The sequence below is a fragment of the Rhinatrema bivittatum genome, chromosome 4 (assembly GCF_901001135.1).
Source record: "Rhinatrema bivittatum chromosome 4, aRhiBiv1.1, whole genome shotgun sequence".
Taxonomy (NCBI): Eukaryota; Metazoa; Chordata; class Amphibia; order Gymnophiona; family Rhinatrematidae; genus Rhinatrema; species Rhinatrema bivittatum.
The window spans coordinates 148,267,784-148,292,692 of NC_042618.1; the positions used below are offsets into that span (position 1 = coordinate 148,267,784).

At 45.6% G+C, this 24,909-nt stretch overlaps 1 protein-coding gene across 6 annotated transcripts in view; it reads right to left on the reverse strand.

The window, feature by feature from the left end:
* The window catches only part of RALGAPA1 (Ral GTPase activating protein catalytic alpha subunit 1), a 647,855-nt gene that overhangs the window by 255,525 nt on the left and 367,421 nt on the right, over nt 1–24,909 (reverse strand). The gene's annotated exons all lie outside the window — the stretch shown is intronic.

Below are 24,909 nucleotides of genomic sequence, written 5' to 3' on the forward strand. Positions count from 1 at the left end.
CACTAAACAAATGAACAGCAATCAAATATACATGAAATATAAAAGTATACCAATTGGTTATGTATCTATAATGCATGTTAGAGACAAGGGATTACATTTATTTATTTTAAATAGGGATGTTTAATCCTCTCAGTTTTGGTCAATGTCCAGAATTTCTTGTCCCCAAAGGGGTCAGTTTGCAGGAAATCCTACATACTAAATAATCATTCTCATAAAAAAGGCAAAAAAGAGACTGTCTTCAGAGGTCATTACCCAAATCTTATACTTGATCTTACTCAAAGATGATGAGAAGTGATCATATTGAGGTCAATATTCAGTAAGCTGGTGAGCGGGGAAGTTAGTGCATTAAGAGTATTTAGGGACAATAGATTGCAAGACACCTTGATGTGATTGACAGGAATAAATAGGTGGAAATTGGGACACATCAGAAACAGTTAAGTGAATTGCTTAAGCATAAATGACATCAAGTGTATTCAAAGAAAATGTTATGTGAGGCTGTTTTGCTTGCTGAATATTGCTGTACTCAGAGAAAATGTTATGTAGGGCTGTCTTGTTTAGAAGGGAAGTCTTACTAGCAAGCAGCAAATATGCAAATGTTACAGAAAATTGATTTTAACATATTACTTTTAAACACTTCTGTAGGTGTATGTGCCTTTTTATGGGGTCTCTCATTTACATAGCTCATGCAGCCACTGCTTTTAACAGAAATCTTTTTACTAGAAAATGAGGAACAGACATGTAGCCCCTGGACCCCGCTGTATTTCCAGATTGGGGGTGTTGACTGGCTGAGTTGCAATGGACAAAGTAGAAAGGACTGCACCTGTGCCACTAAAGATCCCTCTTACATCCTATAAAAGATAGCCAAGACGGAAAGTGGAACAGATGAATGAGGCCACAAACAGATCTGGACCCCAGCGCTTAAGTCACAAACAGATCTGGACCCCTCTGACCCCAGCGCTTAAGTCTTCATAATTCTTGGGGAGTTGATGCCCTACTACCAGCGGGTCTACCGAAGTTGCTGTACTTGAGTGGAACCAAATGGGAGACCATTAACTCACCTGTTTGCAGAGCTACCAGTGAAGACATATCCTTGTAAATTACTTTACTCTCTCCCTTTTTGAGCCATTCTCATAAGTGGTCCTATATAAGCTCTATGCTTATTAGAATATTGCTTTTGCTTATATTGCATTATAACCATTGCTTTTATCACAATATATAAATATATTATTGTATATCTTATTTCCACTGAGCAACAAGTAGCATCAAAAGGACAAAGGTATAAAATATTACAGCCAGATAAAATTATTCAGCAGGACTTATGCATATAGCTCTGCCACAGAATATTTTCAGATAAAGTTATGTGCATAATTTTATTTGGCTAACTTTAGGGCAGCTATTTTTCTGGCCAGATTTATGTGCATAACTTTATATGGCCAGTGATAATTGCATAAATTTTAACTGCACCCCAAAAATACTTCTTTTTATGTAGGTAAATTTTGTGTGCACAAGTTACAAGCACAAAAATTGTTCACTGCATGGGAGATGGGTAGGGGAGGGGAATTTCAACTCCAAAGATTTGTCCAGGTAACTCACAAAGTTAGTTTGACAACTCTTTTGAATGTCAACCTCATGTTCTACAATGGCTACATGTTCTCCTGTGTATTTTGAGTAATTTTGTTAAACAGCTTCTCATGCTGGCCTCCTCTCCCATTCAGGCTAAATGGCATTGAGGAACTATTACTATTTTCTTCAGATCTTCATCCAACTCTGCACTTCAAGGCGGCAGCAGCTGCTACAGGAACTGCACTCAACTTTATCTGCCTCTCAGGAGCTGTTAGCATAATCTAGACATGCATTTTGATTTCTGAATCTCTTAATATTGAGTTATAGAGAAAAAAAATGTAAGAATCACACTAAGATCTCCAGCTTGACAGTTTTCAGCGATACTGCTGGACTATAAAGTTGGTCTTTAAAATGTATACACCCATTTCTTTCTCTAGATTTGTTTTTGTGAGCAAACCATTGTCTTAACTACACTTCACTGAACTAGAAAAACAGCCATGGACGCTCTTGAAGTATACAGTCAGAATAATTATTTTAAAAACTAAGAATAAGAAAAAGAAAACTAAATTAGTCCACTAATAAACAGCACATCTATTTTTGAAAAAGCAGCTTTCAAATGTCTAGAAAACAATAGGCTAGGCTATAAAGACTAGTTACTGTTTTCAGATTACAACATTCTAAAAGATACACTGATGGGCCATGTGGCATGTTAGAGAAGTTTCTCTAGAACTTGCATAAAGTTTGTAAGTTACAATATAAATGCTGAAATATTAGTTGCTACTGAGCCATTAGAAACCAGTTATCCTCTGTTCTTTTTCTGATAGTAACCCAGAAGAAAAATATGAACGCCCAAAAGGGAGAGATGGGCAATAACTGTATGAGAAGTAGCACAAACAAAAAGAAAATTAGGTCTTACCTTGGTTAATTTTCGTTCCTGTAGTACCACGGATCAGTCCAGACTCCTGGGTTTTGCCCCCCTCCTAGCAGATGGAGACAGAAGTTTACAAACCAAACTCCGCCTTAACTAGGCTGGTGCCACCTACAGTCTGGCAGTCTTACTTAATGTCAAAGCAGATGAAGCCCCAAATCTCACCACAAACGAACTATATATAGGAACCTACCAACCAACCACTGGCTCACCTATCCCCCAAATGGGACCAGAACCCGAGCCATTGATAAACACCAACAGACAACCGAAACAGGACAGAGAGAAAGAACACCGCATGATAACGGACTCTCCCTCATCATAGCAGATACGGGCGGGACTCTGGACTGATCCGTGGTACTACAGGAACGAAAATTAACCAAGGTAAGACCTAATTTTCTTTTCCCTGTACGTACCCGGATCAGTCCAGACTCCTGGGATGTACCAGAGCTACCCTACTTGGGGTGGGAACCGGAGAGTCCCGCTCTGAGCACTCCGGCACCAAAACTGCTCGTGCTGGAATCCTGCACATCCAGGCAATAATGCCGAGCAAATGTATGCAACGACTTCCACGTTGCTGCCCTACCAATCTCTTCCGTAGAAAAGTGGTTGCACTCCGCCCAGGACATAGCCTGGGAACGAGTCGAATGGGCTCTTAAGCCCACTGGCAGAGACCTGCCCTGGAGAAGGTACGCCGAACCAATCGCCTCTGTTAACCAGCGGGCAATAGTCGTCTTGGCCGCCGCCTGACCCCGACGATGACCGCCCCACAGAACAAAGAGATGGTCTGACACACGAAAAACATTTGTAACCTCCAAATAATACAACAATGCCCTTCGCACATCCAACCGACGTAAGTCACGCTGACCCGGAACAGATGTATCCGCGGGAGATCCACAGTCTGATTGAGATGAAAAGCAGACACCACCTTAGGCAAAAAGGACGGCACCGTACGAATTGAAACACCGGAGTCCGAAATCCGCAGAAAAGGCTCCCGACAAGACAAAGCTTGAAGCTCTGACACCCGTCTTGCCGAGACAATCGCTACCAAAAACACTACCTTTAGAGTCAAATCCTTCACAGTAACCTTACGAATGGGCTCGAAGGGAGCGGCGCACAACGCCCTCAAGACCAAATTCAGGTTCCACGACGGACATGGAGAATGGAGCGGCGGACGCAAATGCTTTGCTCCCTGAAGAAAACGTACAACATCCGGATGGGAGGATAACCTCCCACCTGGGCCTGGGCTCCGCAACAACGCCAACGTCGCAACCTGAACCCGAAGGGAACTACAAGACAACCCCTTCGACAAACCAGCCTGGAGAAAACGTAAAATCTCCGGCACCGAGGTCCACGTAGTACGCAATCTTTGCTCAAGACACCACGACTCAAATACCTTCCAAACGCGTACATACGCCAGCGACGTGGATGCCTTGCGGGATCGTAACAGCGTCGAAACGACCGCATCCGAATAACCCCGTGCCTTCAGCCTACGCCTCTCAAAAGCCATGCCGCTAGACAAAAGCATTCGACCCGGTCGAAACAAACGGACCCCTGATGGAGTAGGTCCGGCACATACGGGAACCGGATGGGATCCTCCAGCGCCAGATTCTGGAGATCCGCGAACCACGGCCTCCGAGGCCACTCGGGCGCGACGAGCACAACGGGCGTCGGATGTAGTTCTATGCGTCGGATTGTCCGTCCGATGAGCGGCCATGGCGGGAACACGTAAAGAAGTACTTCCGTCGGCCAGGGAAGTGCCAGGGCGTCCACGCCCTGTGCTCCCGTTTCCCTACGGCGAGCAAAGAACCGTGGAGCCTTGGCATTCTGAAATATCGCCATCAGATCCAAGGCCGGTGTTCCCCACTGAGCACAAAGGAGCCGGAACGCCCCGTCCGCGAGCTCCCACTCGCCGGGGTCTAGACGATGACGACTGAGGAAATCTGCCTGAACGTTCTCCACTCCGGCAATATGTGACGCTGCTAGACACTGTAAGTGCCTCTCGGCCCAGTGCATGAGCTGACGAGCTTCGGCGGCCACCGGTTGACTCGGAGTACCGCCTTGACGGTTGAGATATGCCACAGTCGTCGCAGTGTCCGACAGGAACCTACCCCGCACCAGCGGAAGAAAACGCCCGGACAGCCAAACGCACCGCCCTGGTGTCCAACCGATTGATGGACCAAGACGCTTCCGTCGGTGACCACGTGCCCTGGACCGACTGTCTGAGGCACACCGCGCCCCAGCCCTACAGGCTGGCATCTGTGGTAACCACCGTCCACGAGGGAACTGCCAACGAAACTCCCCGTGCCAAGTTGCCTGGACATAGCCACCAGGCCATGCTGGAGCGCGCCAACTGCGGTAGCGGCAAGGGGAGATAAAACTCTTCCGACACCGGATTCCTACGGGACAGCAACGCCCACTGTAAGAGACGCCTATGAGCGAACGCCCAGGGAACCAATTCTCGGGTGGACGTCATTGACCCCACCATTTGCAAGTAATCCCAGACGACTGGAATGGCCTTGCTCAACAACCGGCCGGCTTGTCCCTGCCACTTGATCATTCGCTCCTGCGTTAGGTACACCATGCCTTTCCGAGTGTCGAACAGAGCTTCCAAAAATTCCAGTGATTGCGAAGGCTCCAGATGACTCTTGGCCAGGTTGATAACCCAGCCAAGCCTCTGCAGTAAACCGACCACCCGTTGGACCGCTAACCGACACAGTTGTTCAGACTTCGCCCGGATCAACCAATCGTTCAGATACGGGTGGACCAGACACCCCTCCTTGCGAAGGTGGGCAGCCACCATGACCATGATCTTGGTGAACGTCCGCGGAGCCGTTGCCAATCCGAACGGTAGAGCTTGAAATTGAAAGTGCTGCCCCAAAACCGCGAATCGGAGGTACTGTTGATACTCCTTGCGTATTCCGATATGCAGATACGCCTCCGCGAGATCCAGAGACGCCAGAAACTCACCCTGTCTCACCGAGGCAATTACCGACCGCAGAGTTTCCATCCGAAAACGGGGAATCCGCAAGCACCTGTTGACCCCTTTGAGGTCTAGAATAGGCCGAAACATGCTGAATATCGACCGCTGCGAAGCTCGTGCGACGGCACTGGAACGATCGCGCCTAGCTCCCGCAAGTGACACATCGTTTCCCGCAGCGCTCGCCTCCTTTCCGAAAACCCGCATGGCGACACCATGAGACACGGCCGGGGCCGCCGTGCAAAATCTAACGCGTAACCTTGACTTATCACCTCTAGGACCCACTGATCCGAGGTGATTCTGGCCCACTCCCCGTAAAATCGCCCCAACCTGCCGCCGATTTCCGGAACCGAGGAGTGGACCTGCCGCCCATCCTTGCGAAAGTTTACTGACCGGCGCCCCTGTACCGGCGCCCGGTCTGCCAAAACGGCGCCCTCGAAAGGACTGCGCATACGACTGTTGCCTAGAAGCATTGTGTCAAAAAGACGAGGTGGTCTACGACCACCCCGGAAGCAGAATCTCGCCGCTGGGGCCCCCCTAGTCCGCGGTCTATCCTCCGGTAAACGATGGACCTTGTTCTCGCCCACCGACTCAATTAAATCCTCCAACTCTTTCCCAAAGAGCAACTTTCCTTTAAACGGTAGGGACCCTAACCTAGCTTTAGAAGATACGTCTGCCGCCCAATGTTGCAGCCATAACAAGCGCCGCGCCGACACCGCCGACACCGCCGAGGTGCGCAGCAAATCATAAAACGCATCGGCACTATAAGCAATCACCGCCTCTAAACGACCGGCCTGCAGCGCCTTCTCCCGCGACAGAGCTTCCTTAGCGGAGAGCTGCTGAGCCCACCGAAGTCCTGCCCGCAAAGAGAAATCGCTGCAAATAGCCGCTCGAACCCCGAGAGCGGAGACCACGAAAATCTTCTTGAGCTGCACCTCCAGCTTGCAATCCTGTAAATCCTTAAGGACCGTCCCACCAGTCACCGGAATGGTGGTCCTCTTTGTCACGGCCGCCACTGCCGAATCTATTCTCGGGCTTTTGAACAACTCGAGCGCATCCTCCGTAAGCGGATACCATTTATCCACGGCCTTAGCAACCTTCAACCCCAAATCTGGGGTGTCCCATTCCTTAAACAGCAGATTCAATGCTGAAAAATGCAACGGAAACTGATCCGTGCGACCGAGCCAAGACTCCTGCTGCGGCAACTCGATAGCTAGTTCCTCCAGGATAGCCGGAATCAACGGCGCGAGCTCGTCCCGGCGAAACAAGCGCACTAACAAGCGCACTACCTTAGGGTCATCCCCGTCCCCGTAGCCAATACTGGGACCAACTGTTCCCGGATCCCCGTCCCCCTCAATGCCTCGCGGCTGGGACGGCGGATCCTGCTCGTCCGGTTCATCTGACTCAGATTCGGTATCCGGGTCCCCCCGTGGCGCTCCCAACCGGAATGGTCGGACCACCCCCGAGGGATCCGACACCGGAGTGGACCGGACTCTCTTCTGGGATTCTGACCCCTGGTCTGCGCGCAGCGAACCCCGTGCACTTTTCCTGGCCATGTGCCGCGCTCTAAAAGCCCTGTGCATCACCAACACGAACTCCGAATTAAAGGAGTCTGAAGAGCTAAGATCCGGGTCCTCCCCCGGCACGCTCTCCACCGCCGGCCGCGGTGCCGCGCCCCCTTCAGGGACTGACCGCTGTGGGGACAACGTGGGAGGTAAATCCTCCCTCCCCCTCCCTGCCTCGGACGCCGCCTTTCTCGGCCGTGCAGGGGACAAAATGGCGGATTTTCCCGCCACCGACGTCGCCGGGCTCAAAATGGCGCCCGTTCCTGCGCTGCGCAGGGACGGGCCAGCCTTCACCCCCGACGAGCTTCCCGGAGCCTCGGCTCGTGCCTGCCGTGCTCTCCGCGGCGGCGGAGCAGCTGAGCCACCTTCCCCCCCCCCGAGAGACAGCCGGAACCAAGGCTGTCACGGGAGAGGCGCCGGGCCGCGCCGCAGGCCCTGCACACAGGACGCCGCGGCATGCTCCCAACTCTCCCGGCGACTACAAAAAACAAAAACGCAGCTGCTCCCCGTTCCCTTCGCCCTCGCGATCACGAACGGCGTGCCCGAAGGGACAGAAAAAGACAACAGAAAGACGGCCAGCACGGTAAACCAACACACAAATTAAATAACTTTTTTTTTTTTTTTTTTTTAAATACCTCTGGCTCCGGGACCACCTGGGGGGAGTGAGCCGGGCTCCCCGGTATCACCCCCAGGCAGACAACACGCTGGCAAGGGCCCTCAGCCCACCTTCAGCGGTCTCAACCCCCCAGGGACCTGGGAAGAGGGACGGGCGGACCAGCAGGCACCCCACTGCGGTCTCAGCCCCTACTTACCTACCTAAAAACTCTCAAATCAAACTACCAATCAAAAATCTGATCTCTTACTTTTTTTTTTTTTTTTTTTTTCAATCTTTTTTTTTTTTTTTTACTCAGAAAACTAGGCCTCAGCTCAGACTGTAGGATTTGCACCCCCTCCACCTGCTAGGAGACAGAAGAAGACTGCCAGACTGTAGGTGGCACCAGCCTAGTTAAGGCGAAGTTTGGTTTGTAAACTTCTGTCTCCATCTGCTAGGAGGGGGGCAAAACCCAGGAGTCTGGACTGATCCGGGTACGTACAGGGAATCAGTATTTACTTTTTCTCCACAGATATTCATATCCGCGTCATGCTGATGGGATTACTTAGCAAAAGAATGCCCGATAAATAAATATGGGGTGATGAAGAAAACAGATATAAAAATACAATGTGATAGCATGGGTTGGCCCTTGGCTTTGGGGAGAGGTGCTGGAGGACAGAAACAGCCTGGATTCCAGCTTTTCCAATAGAAAATACCATTAGCAAGGCAAAAATTCTGCTTACCTCAGCAATGCTTCATCAAAAGACAGACATCCAAAAGTATAGGGTCTTGGTGTAATTCTTGGAGAACTCTTTTCCTATTCTGGACCTCCCTGTTCTTATCTGGGCCTGGGTATTTGTTTCCCTGGCCTGGGGAATGTCCTGTGGGCTGAGTTTGCACTCTGGTTGGCTAGATGGAGCAGGCTAGATGCCTAGACCTGGACTTTTAAGGTGTTCCAGGGTTTTAACATGTAGGCCCTTTTATACATGACAAACAAAATAAATGTGTATTATAGCTTTTTAAAAACCCTACAGGAAGAGAGATAGATAAGAAAGGGTATAAACCACTAAAAAGGGCCTTTAGGGGGTGGAAGCTGGACAATATCTTTAAACAATCTCTTTAGCACCAACATGTAGAGGTAATGGAATGCCTTTTTTATTGGGGGGCAGGGCAACCAAGTGTGCCCCAGATCCACCCACATTCCCACTGCCAATTTTTTTACTTTACATTTATAGTTAATGTCATTCTATCTTGTAAACATGAAAGAGTTAGAATGCATAACACTGAAAGATATCCATTAAAAGTCCTTACTGCACAATGTAAATATTTTACTTCTGTAAAGATACTGTACTGCACAATGTAAATATTTTACTTCTGTAAAGATTCTTTTATTCTTGTCTCCTTCCTCCCCCAGTTCCATCTTCTTTGTTTATGTAAACAACTCGCAGTCTGGGTTTTGAATAGAGCTAGACTTGGATTCCACTTCTTGGCACCAGGATTCATTCAAAACTATCACCTCACAAGATCTCCTTTTCACATTGGTTTCAGGTCATTGAAACCAGCATCTGCAAGATAAAAGCTTGCATCCAAGACTCAGTTTCTCTGCATTGTAAAGCAAATGTTGTCATTGATGCCTTCCTGGCCTGTAATTATAGGCTTTGCAGAGCTTACAAGTTTCCCAAATCTTCTGCATCCTTCGAATCTGTGATAGTCAGAAAGTCTCTCAAAGTTCATTCACCTCTGACAGGCTAGTACAGCAGAGGAGTCTGGGTATTCTTGGTTATCTTAATCAGACACAACCCTGTTATATTGTAACTTTTTTGTTTTCTTCTGCACTTGTTAAATGTACAAAGTTATCGCACCCCCCTGTTATCTGTAAACCGGCATGATATCATTGTATCATGAATGCCAGTATAGAAAAGCTCTAAATAAAAAATAAATTAAAAAAAGAAAAGGACCTTGGAGTCCTTGTGTACAATACTTTGAAATATTTGTCTCAGTGCATGGTGGTAGTCAAAGAGGCAACAGAATGTTAGGAATTATTTGGAAAGGAAAAGAGAATAAAACTGAGAATATCACATAGATCCATTGTGCGACCACATCTTGAGTATTGTCTGCAGTTCTGGTTGCCCCACCTCAAAAAAAGACATAGCAAAGACAGAGAGAAGACAACAAAAATGATAAAGAGGATGAAAAAGCTATCTTATGGAGAAAAGCTAAACAGATTAGGACTCTAACCTGGAAAAGAGACTGAAGGGGAAAAGGATTGAAATTTATAAAATTATGAGTGCGGTAGAACAGGTAAACGGGGAACTTTATTTACCTTTCCAAACACTAGAACTAGGACACACTTCACAAAACTAGCAACTGGCAGGTTAAAAAACAAATCATAGGCATTTTTCATTCAGTACACAATCAAGCTACGGAATTGTTGTCAAAGGACACGGTCAAGACAAATAACATAGTGGGGCTCAAAAGAGGATTGGGACAAGTTCTTGAAGGAAAAGACCGAAAACAATTAGCCAGGAATTGGGAAAGCCACTCTCTGGGAGTGTGATACAAGAAATAGATCAACTATTGGAGATCTGATGGGTACTTATGAGCCAGATAGAAAGAACAGTAGCCTCTATGTACCTTGGTCTGACCCATAATGAAATTCTTATGTTCTAATAAAGAAGTAGATATAATTGGCATCTCACAGACCTAGTAGAAGGTGAATAACCAATGGCACAGTGCTATATCAGGGTACAAATTATACTGCAATGAAAGGGTGGATCAACTTGGTATGGGGAGTGGGGGTAAGGGTGACACTTTATGTTAAAGATGGCATAGAGTACAACAGGATAAAGACCATGCAGAAAACTAAATGCACTGTATCATGTTTATGGGTGAAATTTTCATGTGTGATGGGGAAGAGTAAAGCAATGGGAGTATACTACCATCCATCAGGCCAAAATGAACAGACTATTTATTTATTTATGCGCTTTTATATACCGATGCTCATGAAAAATCATATTGCGTCGGTTTACATATAACTACAGTTGGAAAGTACAACTCACTCGACCTCCATCACCCATGTGAGGGACTGCAAGGTCCCTCACATGGGTGATGGAGGTCGAGTGAGGAGCAAGTAGGTTGCTGAGGGCCGGATTATTGTCGTTCTGCGAGATGAGTAAGAGTTCAGTTTTTGAAGTGTTAAGAACTAAGTTTAGGCTGGATAATAGGCGGTTGATGGAATGTAGACAACTGTTCCAGAAGTCGAGGGTTTTTGACAGAGATTCGGTAACTGGAATAAGAATCTGGACGTCGTCCGCATAAAGTGAGTGATTTTTTTTTTTTTTTAAATTTATTCTTTATTAAATTTTTCAAATTATAATAACAAATCCTTCTTTGTCATACAGAAATTTGAGTGCTTTTACAATGAAATACGAAGGAAAACACAATTTTGTCATTTCCATTAGAGGTAACATTTTAACTCTTAGTTTTGCACTATCACATTATAGAGGACAATATTTCGGGGGGCGTGCAGAAATACAGAGGAGTAATCTATAAGGAAATTGTAATTCAAACAATAGCCAACCAAGAGTAGACATTCATAATTACTAACCCTCCATAGATGTTTCAACTTTCATTGGGCATTTGGAACTCAGGAATTCTCTCAACTGTGGTATATCAAAGAAAATGTAAGTAGACCCACGCCAGCCTATAACACACTTACACGGGTATTTCACGATGAAACTCCCTCCCAAAGATAATACATTGGGTTTCATTTGAAGAAATGCTTTCCGCCTCACCTGGGTGGCTTTGGCAAGGTCAGGAAATATCCTTACCAAGTCCCCACAGAAAGGTACCCGTAAATTTTTATAATAATTACGCATAATCAAATTTATATCTTCTTCTGAAATGAAAGTCACTAAAAGAGTCTCTCTTCTGGCGACCTCTATTTCTGATGCCTCTAAATACTGCGTCAGATTGTCCATGTTATCCAAAACACTTATTCTGGGTGTACTTTGCCTCTGAGAAAGATGTAATATCTTTTTTATCACAGGAATTTTCTCCTGGGGGATTTTTAAAAATTCTCCCAGGTATTTCTTGATTGTTACTAGGCATTGTTCATCCTTTATCACCGGGAAATTTAATAAACGAAGGTTCAAGTGTCTGAGAGAGTTTTCAAGAAACTCCATTTTACGTAATGTAGCAAGCCTTTCCCTAGAGAATGCTGCTGAGACTTCTTTTAAATCTTTAACCTCCGACTCAATCCTTTGGATAGCGGATCCTTGTTCCTGTAATATTTGCTGATGGTCGTGGGCTACAATATCCAATTTGGCAGAAACTCCTTGTAACTTATGAGATTGCTCCTGTATCTTAATGTCCATTCCAGCCATAAGCTCCCATAGGGAGTCTAAAGTCACAATTGCAGGTTTTTCAATCCGATAAGCGTTCTGACTCACCCCATTAGCTCTAGAAGTCGAATCCACTCTCTCAGCTACCTCCGCCATTCTTCCACCTTCTCCAACTGCTCCATTCAGCTTTATGGGGGTTGATGTCGTCGCTACCCCAGAACCAACTCCTTCGGCTCCCACCGACTGGTCTCCTCCAACTGAGTTTCCTCGGGGTTCACCAGTAGCTTCAGGCGATTCTGGGGAGGAAGCTTGCTGCGCATGTTTCGGGTTCGGCAGGCTTAAAGATATCTCTCCCGGTGAAATGGGCTCTCCTCTAACCCCTCCACCCGCGGGAGCCACCGCCTGCGCCACTGATGTCGCGTACTCCCGGATTAACCTCTGGTCGGAAGGTAGGGAGGGTTCGGATGGTATACCCTCACCTTACCTTTTCTTTTGTGGGGCATTTTTCCAAAAAATACGGCAATAATAACAAAAGTAACTCAGAAACGATCAGAGCGTCCGGGAGCTGCTACCTCTTAGTCGGCCATCTTGGTTACGCCCCTCAAAGTGAGTGATTTTTAGATGTGAGAGAAGTTGGCAGAGGGGGAGGAGGTAGATATTGAAAAGTGTAGGGGAGAGCGATGACCCCTGTGGGACTCCGAGTATTGAACTAATAGGTTGAGATTCCTTGTTGTTTATTCTGACCTTGAATTTCCTGTTGCAGAGGAAGGACTTAAACCAGTTGAGGACAGTTCCTGAGATGCCTATGTCAGACTTTTTATGAGGATGGAGTGATTCACAGTGTCGAACGCCGCTGAGATATCGAGTAGGGTCAAAAGGTATGTTGTTTTTTTATCGAGGCCTAGGAGTATGTTATCAGAGAGAGAGAGATTAGAAGGGATTCGGTGTTCAGTGATTTGCGGAAACCAAACTGAGCTGGGGAGAGGATTTTGTGTTCCTCAAGGTATTCAGAAAGCTGTTTGTTGACAACTTTCTCCAGGAGTTTGGCGATGAATGGGAGGTTGGCTATGGGTCGAAAGTTTGCCAGGTCGGTTGGATTAAGGTTAGGCTTCTTTAGCAGAGGTTTAATGGAGGCAAGTTTGAGAGAATCTGGAACTGAGCCTTGAGATAGAGAGCAGTTAATAATTTCAGCGAGTGGCTTAGCAATTGTATTAGGGATGTTGAGCAGTAGTTTAGAAGGGATGGAATCAGTTGGATGATAGGCAGGTTTCATCTTTTTTAGTATATTTTCTATTTCGAGGGAAGAAGTGTATTCGAATGAATTGAAGTTTGCTTTCTGGGTGAAGGTAGAGGAATGAGGAGGAGGTAGTTTTGTCTCTGAAGCGGCGAGTGGGGCTAGAAGGTTTAAGATTTTTTTCTGAAAGAAGATAGCCAGTTCTGAAGATTTGGATTGGGCTAGGTCATCTGGGATGGTGGGGGAGGCTGGCTGTGTAAGATCCTTGACATAACAGAACAGGGCCTTGGCGTCGAAGAAGAAGTGGTAGATTTTGCGAGCGTAGAAGTCTCTCTTTGTACGGAGGATTGTATTTCTGTAGTTGTGCATAGCTGATTTGTAGGCTGATGAGGTGGCTGTGGAGGGATTCTTGCGCCATTGGTGTTCTTTATGTCGTAGTTCTAGTTTGAGGTTCTTTAGTTCTGGTGTGAACCAAGGTTTTTTGTTCTTGAGGGAGAGATTTAACTCTTTTTCCTTCTGAGGGCATAGATGATCTGCCACCTTGTTGGTGATGCTAAACCAGGAGGTGAGGGCTGAGTTTGCGTCGGTAAGGTCGATGTTCACAAGTTCAGTGCTGAGGCAGGAACTGAGGTCTTCCGAAGAGCAGGATTTTCTGAAATGGATAGTAGCTTTGGGTGGTGGGGGGGCTGAATTGGCTGGGATAAAGAGATCAGATGTGATCAAATAATGGTCTGACCACGGTATTGGGGAGCATCGAGGAGGGGAAGTTGGGGAAAGGGCTGAGTTTGTGAAGAGGAGATCCAGAGTATGACCAGCTTTGTGAGTGGGGCTATTGATAATTTGTTGGAATCCCATGGCCTTGAGGGAGGAAAGTAAGGTATCGCAATTGGAGGAGAGGGGTAAAGAGTCTACATGTAAATTGAAGTGTCCCAGAATGATAGCAGGGGCTTCTGAGTCCATGTGTTTAGCAATGAGTTCGATGAGTTGAGATGGATCTCAACTCATCATGGACTACAGAAATTAGGGAAGCTAACAAATCTAGCAAGTGCAGTAAATGATGGGAATTTCAATTACCCCAATATTGACTGGGTAAAGGTCACATCAGGACATGCTAGGGAGGTAAAGTTTCTAGATGTTATAAATGACTTTTTCATGGAGCAGCTGATCTGGGAACTGATGAGAGGGGGAGCCATTTTAGATAAGAACATGCCATACTGGATCAGACCAAGGGTCCATCAAGCCCAGCATCCTGTTTCCAACAATGGCCAATCCAGGCTATAAGTACCTGGGCAAGTACCCCAAAACTAAGTCTATCCCATGCTACTGATGCTAGTAAAAGCAGTGGCTATTTTCTAAGTCAACTTGATTAATAGCAGGTAATGCACTTCTCCTCCAAGAACTTATCCAAACCTTTTTTAAACCCAGCTACACTAAATACATCCCCTGGCAACAAATTCCAGAGTTTAATTGTGCAATGAGTGAAAAAGAACTTTCTCCGATTAGTTTTAAATGTGCTACTTGCTAACTTCATGGAGTGCCCCCTAGTCCTTCTATTAACCGAAAGAGTAAATAACCGATTCACATTTACCCATTCTAGGCCTCTCATGATTTTAAACACCTCTATCATATCCCACCTCAGCAGTCTCTTCTCCAAGCTGAACAGTCCTAACCTCTTTAGTCTTTCCTCATAGGGGAGCTGTTCCATCCCCTTTATCATTTTGGTCACCCTTCTCTGTACCTTCTCCATAGCAACTATATCTTTTTTGAGATGCGGCGACCAGAATTGTACACAGTATTCAAGGTGCGGTCTCACCATGGAGTGATACAGAGGCATTATGACATTTTCTTTTTTATTTACCATTCCCTTCCTAATAATTCCCAACATTCTGTTTGCTATTTTGACTGCCACAGCAAACTGAGCCGATTTCAATGTATTATCCATTATGACGCCTAGATCTCTTTCATGGGTGGTAGCTCCTAACATGGAACCAAACATCGTGTAACTATAGCATGGTTTTTTTCCCTATGTGCATCACCTTGCACTTATCCACATTAAATTTCATTTGCCATTTGGATGCCCAATTTTCCAGTCTCACAAAGTCCTCCTGCAATTTGTCACAATCCGCTTGTGTTTTAACTACTCTGAATAATTTTCTATTATCTGCAAATTTGATTATCTCACTTGTTGTATTCCTTTCCAGATCATTTATAAACATTTTGAAAAGCACAGGTCCCAATACAGATCCCTGAGGCACTCCACTAAGAAAATTGTCCATTTAATCCTACTCTCTGTTTCCTGTCTTTTAACCAGTTTGTAATCCACGAAAGGACATCACCACCTATCCCATGACATTTTACTTTTTCTAGAAGCCTCTCATAAGGAACTTTCTCAAATGCCTTCTGAAAATCCAAATACACTACATCTACCATCTAGCAGATTTGTGAGGCAAGACTTACCTTGGGTAAAGCCATGCTGACTTTGTTCCATTAAACCATGCATATGTTCAGTGATTTTGATCTTAAGAACACTTTCCACTATTTTTCCTGGCACTGAAGTCAGGCTAACTTCTCTGTAGTTTCCCGGATCCCTTTTTAAATATTGGGGTTACATTAGCCACTCCTCCAGTCTTCAGGTACAATGGATGATTTTAATGATAGGTTACAAATTTTTACTAATAGATCTGAAGTTCCTTCAGAACCCTGGGGTTTATACTATTCAGTCCAAGTGATTTACTACTCTTCAGTTTGTCAAATCACCTACCACATCTAAGTTTATTGTGATTGGGTTCAGTCTATATGAATCATTACCCATGAAAACCTTCTCTAGAACGGGTACCTCCCCAACATCCTCTTCAGTAAACACCGAAGCAAAGAAATCGTTTAATCTTTCCACGATGACCTTATCTTCTCTAAGTGCTCCTTTAACCCCTAGATCATCTAACATCCCAAATGTCTCTCTCGCAGGCTTTCTGCTTCGGATATATTTTTAAAAGTTTTTACTGTGAGTTTTTGCCTCTACGGTCAACTTCTTTTCAAATTCTCTCAGCCTGTCTTAACAAGACATATTTAACTTGCAAATGCTTATGCCTTATCCTATTTTCTTCTGTTGGATCCGTCTTCCAATTTTGAATGAAGATCTTTTGGCTAAAATAACCTGTCACCTTACCTTTTAAACCATGCTAGTAATCGTTTTGCCTTCCTTAATGTGTGGAATACATCTAGACTATGCTTCTAGGATGGGGTTTTTTTTTTTTTTAAACAATGTCTACACCTCTTGCACACTTTTTCACCTTTGTTGCTGCTCCTTTTCAGTTTTTTTCTATTTTTCTCATTTTATCAGTTTTTCTTTTGAAATTTTAGCACTAATGCCGTGGATTTCCTTACTGTTCCCTTTTCCAGTCATTAATTCAAATTTGATCATATTATGATAACTACTGCCAAGCGGCCCCACCACCATTACCTCTCTCACCAAATCCTGTGCTCCATTGAGTATTAGATCTAAAATTGTTCCTTCTCTCATCGGTTCCTGAACCAATTGCTCCATAAAATTGTCATTTATTCCATCCAGAAACTTTATCTCTATAGCATGTCCCGATATTACATTTACCCAGTCAATACTGGGGTAATTGAAATCTCCCATTATTACTGCACTACCAATTTGGTTAGCTTCCCTAATTTCTCTTAGCATTTCACTGTCCATCTCACCATCTTGGCCAAGTGGACGGTAGTATAATCCTATCACTATACTCTTCCCCAACACACAAGGGATTTCTACCCATAAAGCTTCGATTGTGCATTTCGTTTAATGCAGTATCTTTATCCTATTGGACTCTATGCTATCCCTGACATAAAGCGCCACCCTGCCTCCCAGATGCTCCTCTCTGTCATTGCGATATCATTTGTACCCCGGTAAAGCACTGTCCCATTGGTTATCCTCCTTCCACCACGTCTCTGAGATGCCAATTAAGTCTATGCCATCATTCATTGCTATACACTCTAACTCTCCCATATTACTTCTGAGACTTCTGGCATTAGCATAAAAACATTTCAAAGTGTGTTTTTTGTTTGTATTTTCATTCTGCTTTTTAATTGATAGGGATAAATTGGAATTTTTTAGCTCAGGTGAATTTTTAATTACAGGCACTTGGACTACTTTTCTTATTATTGGAACCTCACTGTTGGAATGCCCTAATGCTAATGCATCATTAATATCCTTTGAAGATACTTCCCTTTGAACCACGTGCTTCTGAGTGACTGTCTGCTTTCCCCTTTGTTCTAGTTTAAAAGCTGCTCTATCTCCTTTTTAAAGGTTAGCGTCAGTAGTCTGGTTCCACCCTGGTTATGGTGGAGCCCATCCCTTCGGAAAAAACTCCCCCTTCCCCAAAAGGTTCCCCAGTTCCTTACAAAACTGAATCCTTCTTCCTTACACCATCGTCTCATCCACGAATTGAGACTCTGGAGCTCTGCCTGCCTCTGTGGACCTGCGCATGGAACAGGGAGCATTTCAGAGAATGCTACCCTGGAGGTTCTGGATTTCAGCTTTCTACCTAAGTGCCTAAATTTTGCTTCCAGATCCTCCCTCCCATATTTTCCTATATCGTTGGTGTCCACATGTACCATGACAGCTAGCTCCTCCCCAGCACTGTCTAAAATCCTATCCAGGTGACGCGTGAGGTCCACCACTTTCGCACCAGGTAGGCATGTTACCAGGTGATCCTCACGCCCACCAGCCACCCAGCTGTCTACATTCCTAATAATTGAATCACCAACTATGACGGCCAACTAACCCATCCCCTCCTGGGCATTAGCCCTGGGAGAAACATCCTTGGTGCGAAAGGACAATGCACTCCCTGGAGAGCAGGTGCTTGCTACAGGATCCTTTCCTGCTGCACCAGGTTGATGCTCTCCAATCATGAGATATTCTTCCTCCAAGGCAGCACCAGGGCTTCCAGTCTGAAGTTGGGACTTGGCTACTATGTCCCTGAAGGTCTCATCTATATACCTCTCTGTCTGCCTCAGCTCCTCCAGGTCTGCTATTGTAGCTTCCAGAGATCAGACTCTTCTCAGAGACAGGAGTTCTTTGCCTTGGATACACATGTACAACTTCTCACCAGCGGGTAAAAAAATAATACATGTGACACTCGATGCAAAAGACTGGGAGGCCCCCCTCTTGCTGCTGGACTGCTGCCTTAATTTCAAATTTTTTCAGTTCCTACTTAAGTTTTAGGTTGCCATGGGAGTAGGAATGTGTCTAATTAGCGTCCTTTAAATGTATTGGCTGGTAGTGGCCTACAGGGGAATGATCAAACTCTCAATAAGGTGTGGGGAATTCATGAAGTGAAGTTAAAAGATTTTTTTTTAAGTGTGGAAGTGGCACCTGTCTATAAATTAAAGGATGAGCTAGGGGTGGGAAACACAAACACACTAATTTCTGCTTGTTAGCTGCCTTACTGACTATTAAAAACACAAACACACTAAATAATATACCCCAATAGTTTATTTCTCCCCAATACTTAAAAAAAAATTTCCCAAGCAAAACTTACTGATTCCTTTCAGTCACCAGCAAGGTGATCCTCTCCTCTCAGTGCAACAAATAATGGTAGTGGGGGCCATTCGGAAACTGTGATCATAATGTGATCAAATGTGACAGTCACTGGAGGGATGACATTAAGTAAATCTACTACTTTAGTATTTGATTTCAAAAGGAAGACTATGCTAAAATGAGGAAAATAGTTAGAAAAAACAAACAGGTGCAACTACAAAGACTAAGAGTTTACTTGAGGCATGGACATTGTTTAAAAATACCACCTTGGAAGCCCATGCCAGATGTATTCCATGTATGAGAAAAGGTGGAAGCAATGCCAAATGACTGCTAGAAAAGTGAAAAGATGAGTTGAGAGGCTATTGTAGCCAAAAGAATGTCTTTAAAAAAATTGGAAAAAGGATCCAACAGAACATAGGGAAAAGCATAAGCAATGGCAAGTTAGAAGTAAAATATTGATAAGGCAGGCAAAGAGAGAATTGAAAAGAAGCTGGCCACAGAGGCAAAAACTTTTTTTTAAAAAATACATCTTAAGACAGAAGCCTGTGAAGGAGTTGGTTGGACTGTTAGACAATTGAGGGGTTAAAGAGGAAGTTAGAAAAGACAAGGACACAGAGGAAAGACTAAATGATTTCTTGTCTTCATGTTTACTGAAGAGGATATAGAGGAGATACCCACGTTGGAAACATTATTTAATGGTGATGACTTGGAAGAACTAAAAAATCACAGTGAACCTGGATGATGTAATAGGGCAGGCTGACAAATTAAAGAGTAGCAAATCACCTGGACCACATGGTTTACAGCCCAGATTTCCAAAAGAACTCAAAAATGAAACTTCAGATCGATTACTAGTAATTTGCAACCTATCATTAAAATCATCTTTTGAACCTGAAGACTGGAGGTTGGCCAACGTGACTCCAATCTTTAAAAAGAGCTCTAGGCTAATCCAGGAAACTATAGACCAATGAGCTTGATTTCAGTGCCAGGAAAAATAGTAGAAACTATTCTAAGAACATAAGAAATGCCATACTGGGTCAGACCAAGGGTCCATCAAGCCCAGTATACTGTTCCAACAGTGGTCAATCCAAGTCACAAGTACCTGGCAAGTACCCAAACATAAGATAGATCACAAACTACCATTGCTTATTAATTACTGTAATAGCAGTTTATGGATTTAACCTCTAGGAACTTACCCAACCCTTTTTTAAACCCATTAACATTAATTGCTGAAACCACACCCTCTGGCAATGAATTCCATAGTTTAACTATGCACTGAGTGAAAAATAATTTTCTTTGATTTGTTTTAAATGAGCTACTTGCTAACTTCATGGAAGGCCCCTTGCTCCTTCTATTATCTGAGAGAGTAAATAACCGATTTACATTAACTTGTTCAAGTCCTTTCATGATTTTTCAGACTTCTATCATATCCCCCCTCAATGAACATGAGTGCTACAGATCCCTACACAGAACCTACATGCTAAGAGAAAAGGGACTGGGAGGGGCTGGGAAGCAAAACTGCTAGGGACTGGGAGGAGCTGGAAGGATGGTTAAGCTTTAGTTTAATCATACCAGTACGATGTTTGCTGACTCTTATTTAATTTAGATTCCACTTTGGGGTTTAATTTATATTCTGCCTGTTTGGCATTTCAAAGCAGATTACATTTAGGTACTAGTGTGGAAAGGAGAGTGCCACTGAGAGCGAGAGTGTGACTTTTTTTTGTGAAATAGTGCCATTGCGTAAAAGAGCCAGAGTGTGAGTCTGTGTGTGAAGGACAGACACAGAGGAGTACATTAAAAAAAAAACCGGCGAGCGCGTACTTTTGTTCGCGCACCAGGTGCGAACAAAAGTACGCCGGATTTCAATAGATATGCGCGTAGCCGCGTGTATCTTTTAAAATCCGGGGGTTGGTGCACGCAAGGGAGTGCACATTTGTGCACCTTGCGCGCGCCGAGCCCAGCGCGCGCTGCCCGTTCCGAGGCCGCTCCGAAATCGGAGCGGCCTCGGAACTTTCCTTCCGCCTCCCCCCACCTTCCCCCTTCTCTTCCCCTATCTAACCCACCCCCCAGCCCTATCTAAATCCCCCTCCTAACCTTTATCCAGGAAGTTACGCCTGCCTCCGGGCAGTTGTAACTTGCGCGCGTCGAATGTCTGCTGGCATGGCAGGCCCCGACACAGGCCGCTGTGTCGGGGCACTCGGCCACACCCCCAGACCGTCCCGGACCGCCGCCACGCCCCGAGCCGACACCACGCCCCAAACTGCCCCTTTTTGCATGCCCCGGGACATATGCGCGTTCCGGGGCTTGCGCGTGCTGCCGAGCCTATGCAAAATAGGCTCGGCGCGCGCAGGGGCAGATTTCCTCAGGTTACGCACATATGTTACGCGCGTAGCCTTTGAAAATCTGCCCAAGAGTGTAAGAGTGCCTTTGTACATGCAAGGGATACCTTAGTCACCCATGCAAAATGACCCTCAACAAATACAAAATAAGTGATCACAAATTAAAAACCGAAATATGCAGACTAAAACTAGAATGGGAGGCCCGACTCTGCATCCAATGCAACACTGGATCACTAGAAACAGACATGCATTTCCTACTAGACCACTGGTCACTAAGCTGTGCCCATGCATACAGGTTGAGAATCCTGCATGCACAGCAAAACAAAGCGCACACAAGAAATCCCGATATTTGCTTTATACCAGCTTGTAGTGTACAAATTTGGCTTATAAAAAGTTGTACAAAAAGAAAATTTTGCACATGCATTCTTTCAAAAAAAATGAGGGCCTCGGTCACAGTTCTGGGGAGTGAGAGCTATTATTACTCCTGGGGGAATTCTGTGCAAAAAAGTTTAAAATTCTGCAAACTTCTGCTTACTTTATATTGGTCAAAATAACAATATACATGACAGTCTTTAAGTATTAATTAAAAATGTAATACAGAAAAAAGTTATTACTTAAAGATGCAGTTTTAAATATTTTGAGCAGAATTTTCCTAGAAGTACATTGTAAGAGCATCCCTTCCTCTATTACCTTTCACTTTGTCTTCTCAGGCCCCCCAACTCCTCCACTCTTGATTATCTCTCCCCTTCTCCACTAGGCTCAACCCCTTCCACTATCTCCACTCCCAGAGTTTGACCCCCTCTCTCAGTACTGCCCCTCACACAGGCTTCCTCTGTCTCTCTCTCTTACACACGTGCATAGGTTTCCTCTCTCTTGTGCAAATACAGGCTCCCTCTCTCACACAAACATATATCCCTTTCATACAGGCTCCCCCCTCTCTCTCGCACACATAAATCCCCTCATATAGGCTCCACTCGCACACACACCTACACAGTCTCCCTTTCTCTCTCATGCATACACCCTCTCACAGGCTACCTCTCTCCCTCACACACCTCTGCACACTGGCTTCCTCTTTCATACACACACATATCATTTCACACAGGCTCCCCTTCTCTTACAAACAAGCTCCCTCACATATGCATAATTCCTTTTTCACACACAAGAGCTCACAATCTCTCACATATATACACATTCCTTCACAATCTCCCTCTCTGGCGCACACATCCAACCTCACACATGCTCTCTCTCTCACACACACACACACACACACATCCCCTACACACAGGCTTACAGCCTTACACACACACCCCCTACACACAGGCTCACAGTCTTACACACACCCTACACACAGGCTCACAGTCTTATACATACATCCCCTACACAAAGCCTCTGTCTCTCACACATCCCCTACACAAAGCCTCTGTCTCTCACCGGGGCCTGCTCCCTCTTCCCTGCGACGTGGCACACTGAGGTCTGCTCCTTCGCCATGACGTGGCATGCCGGGGCCTGTGCCTGCTCCTGCTCCTCTTCACCGTGAGTGGGATAGTCCCTGCTCACAACTGCTAGGACCTGCACACTCTTTGCTGCAACATGGCATGCTGGGGCCTGCTCCTTCTTTGCCACGAGTGGGATGGACTTTACTTGCAGCACACACTGGGGGGCTTGGCTCCAAATTCTGTGCAGAAAATGGAAATTCTGTGTAGGAGGGGAATTCTATGCAAATTCTGAGCTCCACAGTAGCACAGAATTCCCCCAGGAGTAATATCATGTTACACAACACTTCCCAAAAGAAATATGACAGTCTCTGTGGTGTCCATATAATATGGCAGGAGTGGCCAACTCTGGTCCTCTAAAGCCACCTACAGACCAGGTTTTCAGGATATCCAAAATGAATATGAGAGATCTGCATACAATGGAGGCAGTACATGCAAATCTATCTCATGCATATTCTTTGTGGACATCCTGAAAACCTGGCCTGTATGTGGCTTTTGAGGACTGAAGTTGGTCGCCCTTGCAATATGGTATTATGCTGGGAAGGCTGAGTCTTTGTTGTTTTTCTTCTGGGAGGTTGGTAGAGGTGGGGGCAGGAGGAAAAGAGAGCAATGATAGGAGTGGGAGCTGGGAGAAGAGGGCAAGAGGAGGTGGTTGGGAAGAGGGAGAAACGAGAAGAGGAGAGAGGCCAAAGGGAGATGAGGGGATATGTGGGGTATTGAAGAGGGGAAGAAGAGGGATCATCGGAGAAGGATAAGGGAAGAAGAGGGATAGAGATAGAGGAGGGATGCTAAGGAAAAAGAGGCGGCAGCTGAAGGGGAGGCAGGAGAAAAAGAGCAGAGGTCTGCCCCTAAGAAAAACAATGAAGGCTCTGCGGCCCAAACATAATATGGCACTGTTGGGCCTACTAAGCTTTTGCTGATTTTCTTGTGGGGGGGGGGGGGGTTAGGGTTATGGGTGGTGGCAGAAGGGAAACGAAAGAGCAAGAGAAGGGGGTAGAAGCAGGGAAAAGGAGGAGGGGGTAGAGGGAGGAGGATGTAGTGAAGGGAGGCCAAAGGGAGAGGAGGGGTAATGGAGTAGGCCGAAGGGAGCAAGAATGAAGTGACATGGGAGCTGAGGGAAGAAGAAGTGGATGGAGGAGAAATCTGTCTCCCAAGAAAAATGCACGGTGGACCCAACATAATACCCCACCCCAACAAAAATGATGAACCAGTTCTCCTTCAGCTCCTCCTCTATCACCACCCCTGCTTTCTCTCATCCCTTGTCCCATCCCCTCCCCCTTAGCCCCCTTCTTTTCCCAACCTCTCTCTCCTACCCCATCTCCCTTCCTTCAATCCCTCACTCACCCTCATTCACTCTCTCACTTCCATTCTCCACAATCCTCATTCTTTCAATTCCCATTTCAGTCTTTCTCTTCCCCTGCAACCCTCAGTTCACTGTCCCTCCCTCCCTTCTATGCCCCCATTCCCAGTTCACTCCATCCTGCCCTCCCTCTCCATCACCAGTACTCTGTCCTTCCTTCCTGATTACTGATAGATTTTTCTCCCTTTCTACCCCCTCCCATGATTGCTGACTCATTCTATTTTCCCCACCCCACAAACACCGATTCACTCTGCACCCCCCCCACCAGATCCTCTCATTTATCCGATCAATCAGGTAAACAGGAGGATGAGATGGCCAGCTTTATAGCACCTCTGGTGTTTCCTCTTTCTCTTCCCCTGCTGGACCTAAGCTTCGCACTTTGAACCAAGTGGAGCACAGCAAGGGGGGGAGAAAGAAGAAGCGCCAGAGGCCCTGCAAGGCTGGCTGTCTCCTTCTCTTGTTTACCTGAATGAGTGGGTGAGTGAGGGGATCTGAGGGGTGCAGTTGTGCTGCTCATCCTGCCACCAATGATTCTCTTATGGGGCAGGTGGGCAACAGAACAGCAATGCGCTGAGCACTATCGCACTGCCACAAATGCATTTTTTTTTGGGAGGTCCTTGGTTTCCTGTGGCAAAATTGCAGGTGCAAATTATATTTGGAGGGGTGGGGGGCAGACATGGTCCCTGTGGCTCCCTGTTCAAATCCCATGCTTATAAGTGAAACCTAACATCTTGATGATAAGCAATGTTAAGTGATTATCTTCACTATGCAGCAAAGCAAATTTCTTCCAATGAGGCATGAAAGTGAGGAATACAATCTGCTGACCAGTTAGAAGAGACTGTATGCTAATCTACATGAAAGATGGGTTAGTTGGTATAAAAAAAAAAAAAAAAAGCAAAGTTTGCTTACCGTAAACATTGTTTTTCATAGAAAGCAGGATTGGTTAGTCATTGCATGTGGGTGACATCATCTGGTG